The sequence below is a fragment of the Dromiciops gliroides genome, chromosome 4, assembly GCF_019393635.1.
Source record: "Dromiciops gliroides isolate mDroGli1 chromosome 4, mDroGli1.pri, whole genome shotgun sequence".
NCBI classification, from domain to species: Eukaryota; Metazoa; Chordata; class Mammalia; order Microbiotheria; family Microbiotheriidae; genus Dromiciops; species Dromiciops gliroides.
The window spans coordinates 371,295,077-371,300,324 of NC_057864.1; the positions used below are offsets into that span (position 1 = coordinate 371,295,077).

The 5,248-nt window shown below is 40.6% G+C and overlaps 1 pseudogene; it reads right to left on the reverse strand.

Moving 5' to 3' along the window:
* Nucleotides 1-391: 391 nt before the first annotated feature.
* The window catches only part of LOC122755140, a 5,998-nt pseudogene continuing 1,141 nt past the window's right edge, over nt 392-5,248 (reverse strand).

The following is a 5,248-nucleotide window of genomic DNA, read 5'->3' on the forward strand; positions in this document are numbered from 1 at the left end:
AGTCACTTAACCCCAATTGCCTCACTAAAAAAAAAAAAAGTTTTATATTTTATTGTTTTTATAGTAAATCCACCACAAATGTATATGTATAAAATCTAGAAGAGGATCCCAGGGGCAAAGGGGCCTTTGTGGACAAAGGGGTTTAATATTTTCCCCAGGTTCAGGCTCTTACTCAGGTCTGGAAACATAGAACCCCCATCAGTATATCTGAACTAAAGGTCTCTCTGTCAAAGTGTCCACTAAACGGCCTGCTAACACAGACTTTATAGTGGGACCCAAACCCATGGCTCTATTCTTGTCTGACTTGGTCCAAGGTCTAATTTTGCACAGTAACACCACCAGAATTTCCTCTCCATTTCATCCTTAGCAGCTGAAGCATTGGTAGGTGAGCTCAGTTGAGCTGGAGTCTTTTTGGTTTCTTTCTCTTGACTTTGGACAGCTCAGGTCTCTTCATTGGAACTGAAAGATCCATATTCAGTGCCTCAAGTGCAGACAGGGATGGGGCAGAGAAGGATTGCTGCTCTGGCTAGTTCAATAGTCTACCATCAGTTTCATGGGAAGAAGTCCTGTCTGAGGCCTGGGCGGGGATTTGGGGGGGTTTCAAGAACCTCATCGTTTCTGACCTGCCTGGAATTCTTGTTTAGTGACAGCTACATGGAGATTTTGTAGCTTCATAGCAAAGGGATTTCCATTCCCAACACTGCATGCTTCTGGCAGACTCTCTGTTACAAACTGCTTCAGGAAAGAATTCTCATCAAATAGCTCTGTCTTCAACCGAACTTGGCTCAGCATGGCTTTGTTCTCCTCGTAGTCTTGGATTTCTGTGTCATTCAGCTGGGGCAAAGAAGCCAGCTCTCTCACCTGACATTGCAGTATCAGATTCACTCTCATCAAGTGACAAATGAGATGTGCTAGGAAATCGGGGAAGGACTAGACAGGGCACACCGGAAGCTACAGGGGAAGAGTAGATCAAAGAACTCATTCCAAATGTGCATCTTCAGTAAGTGTTTAAAAAAATGCTGCATGAATTACTTCCATCATCCAAAGCAGAGCATGTGTTTACAAAATGTCTTTTCCTCAGCTATAATTTTATTTTTTTCTCCATTTTCCCCTGACAAATTCACTCTGTTTTGTGCAATTATTTTGTGATGTTTTGTTTTGTTTTTGGCTGGGCAATGAGGGTTAAGTGACCTGCCCAGGGTCACATGGCTAGTAAGTGTCAAATATCTGAGGCTGGATTTGAACTCAGGTCCTCCTGAATCCAGGGCCAGTGATGTTTTAAAAAACACATAACATCTAACATTTTTGTTATAGGTTTGGTTTTTTTTTAGTCTCAGTTGCCAAATACCATCTTTCCTTGTAGGAAATTCATCTTGGTGCAAACTTAATCTATCATCAAATATGAATGCTGAATAGAAATGAATCAATCAATTTCTAATTCAAGTTCAAAATTCTGGAAAGGGTTTACATACAAACGTATACATACGTACATACATACACACATTAAAATTTTGGAAAGGGATGCACATGTATATATATATATATATATATATATATACACACACTTTCTTTAATTACAATCCTGTAAAGGAAGATATAAGTATAGGTATACGCATGGGTTTATGTATAGGTATATATGCTAACTTTAATAAAAATTCTGGAAAGGGATATATACAAATCTGTGTGTATATGTACATATATATACATACATATACATATATATATTTCAAACTCTTTTTTTTTTTTTGCAGGGCAATGAGGGTTAAGTGACTTGCCCAGGGTCACACAGCTAGTAAGTGTCAAGTGTCTGAGACCGGATTTGAACTCAGGTCCTCCTGAATCCAGGGCTTGTGTTTTATCCACTGCACTACCTAGCTGCCCCCTTTTCAAACTCTTTAATCAAATTAGGTGAAGAGAGAAATGAAAGAGAAGGTGGGATTGCTGTCATTGATTCAAAATTGAAATACAAAGGAATGTCTACATCCTAACCTCCTTCTACCAAATGTTCACTGTTGCTTTTTTCATGCGGAAATTAGAACTATTCCTGTTACTTTTTTAGTTATCCTTTAGGAGAGTGAGCATAGGAAGAACACTGGATTTGGATCCCAGATCTGTTACTTACTCTATACATGGCCCTGGGAAACTAGCTTTACTGTTCCGGGTCTCATTTCCCTCATCTATAAAACAAATGGACAAGATAATCTCCTAGGTCTCTTCTAATCCTAATACCCTCCCATCCCTCCTGAAGAGAATTGATGGGGAAGCTTAAGGGAATTTGGATAGCCATCATCACCCCCTAAAATAAAATGGATTTCTTAGAACTATCTGAAGTCATTCTCCCCCTCCCCACTCCCTTTTTCCAAAGCCCTGCATGGAGGGATTCTGTAGAAATCATCTACACCCCTGAGGAAGACTGTTCCCATTATTGAGTAATAACAGAGCTGAGAGAATTTGGTGGAAACTTGTAGACGCAACTGACAGACTGCGTGCTGTATACATGGAAGCCCTTCGATGTAGGCTAGGCGAGAGGTTGTGCTAAAGATCACAGTCAAGTAATCTCAGCCACTTTGGATACAAATAACTGCTGAGGTGTTGCAGCTGTGACTGGAGATCCTTGGTATCTGAAGCACTATTGCTGTACAACAAGAAACGAGATGTTCTTGTGTTCACCTTCACCCTGGAAGCTGCCTTTGACACCATGCTCCAGCAGCTTTCTCATACAGGGAGATACCTTCCCCTCTATGGTTCCTCTGATTGGTCATTTCTTCCAGAAACATCAGTCAGTCGGTGAGTGTATAGATATTTATTAAGTGTCTACTATGTCCTGGACATTTTTCCTTGTCTTCTTTGGATCATAATATCAGAGATCAGAAATGATTTAAATTTGGGGCAGCTAGGTGGCGCAGTAGATAGAGCACCGGCCCTCAATTCAGGAGGATCTGAGTTCAAATCTGGACTCAGACACTTAACACTTACTAGCTGTGTGACCCTGGGCAAGTCACTTAACCCCAATTGCCTCACCAAAAAAAAAAAAGAAAAAAAGAAAAGATTTAAATTTAGACTTTAGAGGCCATTGAATCCACCTGGTCATTTTATAGATGAAGCAACTAAGGCATAGAAAAGTTTAGGGATTTGCCCAGGATTACACATCTGAAACCAGACTTGAACCTAGGTTTTCTTGACTTCCGGTCCAGTGTCCTATACATTATTTCTTGCCTCCTCTCTTTTGCCTTTATTTCAGTTGCCCTAACAGAGTGGATTTTCCATCTCATTAAATTCTAAGTTCTTTGACATCATGGCCAATCTTTGTTTCTGTCTTTGTGTGCTCAGCACTCAACAAAGTGCTTTGTACATAGTGGGCACTGGATAAGTGTTTTCTGATTTGATTAGAGTGAAATTGGATTGATTGCCTCAGCTTTCACAGGTGGTCATTTCCAGAGAGGGTTATATGTACTTTTGTTTTTTTCTACACAGCCCTGCTTTGGGTAGAAGGAGGCAGAAGAATTCTGGCCTTCCTATATCCCAGCATAACCCATTTATTGCCTTTCAGGTTGGATTCCCAATTAGATTTTGTATAAGGGCAAAGTGGTTATTCCTGCCATTCAGTACAGTCTTGAGAATTACTTTGCACTCTTGCTAAAGTGTTCAATTGTTCAGTCATCTTTCAGTCATGTCCAGCTCTTTGGGGTTTTCTTGGCAAAGATGCTGGAGTGGTTTTCCATTTCTCTCTCCAGCTCATTTTACAAGTGAGGAACTGAGGCAAACAGGGTTAAGTGACTTGCCCAGGGTCACATAGCTAGTAAGTGTCTAAAGCCAGATTTGAACTCAGGAAGATGAGTCTTCCTGACTCCCGGTCTGGCACTCTATCCACTGCACTACCTAAAAGCTAAAGTGTATAGAAATGCAAGGGTAGGGCTGGAGTGCTGTGTCCTATGCTACTGAGATTTTTATCATTGTACCGGACTTCTCCACTTCGACTACCATCGCCAGCTTATGACTCAGACAACCCCAGCTTATGACTTTGGAGTAAACATTTGGACCCATGATGCATGGCTGTGGAACACTCGGGGGCTAAAATAAAAAGAGAGACCTCAAAGCCTGAATCTTAGTCCTGAGGCAATTTGTACAAGAGAACACTATTTGTCAATAAATGAATTTGGACCCACAAAGGACTTAGGCACTACCCAAAGATATATTCTCCCAGTCTAGTCCCAAAGCAATCCAAGTTAAGAAAAATAGGTGAGAATTTCCTCTCACAATTGCCATATTTAAAGAAGGTAAGGGGGCAGCTAGGTGACACAGTGGATAGAGCACCGGCCCTGGAGCCAGGAGGACCTGAGTTCAAACCTGGCCTCAGACACTTGACACTTACTAGCTGTGTGACCCTGGCCAAGTCACTTAACCCCAATTGCCTCACAAAAAACCCAACAAAAAACCCCAAAACAAACAACAAAAAAGTAAGGATGATTATCTATCTCAGTATGATTTCCTAAAGTTGTGACCCAAATTTTTGACTGGAGTACCTTTAAAGAACCTGGTTACTGACAAAGTCTAACATACATGGGCAACCCAATGCATCATTTCCTAAAAATGTATGGGCAAGGGGCAGCTAGGTGGCACAGTGGATAGAGCACCAGCCCTGGAGTCAGGAGTACCTGAGTTCAAATCCAGCCTCAGACACATAACACTTACTAGCTGTGTGACCCTGGGCAAGTCACTTAACCCCAATTGCCTCACTAAAAAAAAAAAAAAATTTTTTTAAATGTATGGGCAAGACATAATGCGAGGGATATTTGACATAGGATAAGTGAAGCTATTTCAAAGTCAGTGATTAAGGGAAAACAAAAAGTCGGATATTGTGGCTAGGGGGTAAATAATGAGGAGGAGGCCAGAGAAAGAAAAGGTAAAGAGTTTTAAATGTAATCTATTCATTCACTTTGTATATTTCTAGGCCAAATACCACTTTATGACAAATTGTTGTTCTCAAAAGCATAATAAGTAGGCTATGTTTAGACAAGCTTGGAAAAGCTAAAGCTATAGAATGCTACTAATTGATGTTGTCAAGCAAATGAGAACAAGTTTTCCCCAGAGTTTCCTTCAAGTGCTTCCTGTAATTCTCCAGGCTACAAACTCCAGAGATGCCTTATTTGCATAATTTCAACATTTTGCCTCTTGGCCTGTTACTATATCCGGGAAATATGGAGGTGTTAAGGCTAAAATTCTAGCTAGTCTGTCTAAAATATCTAAT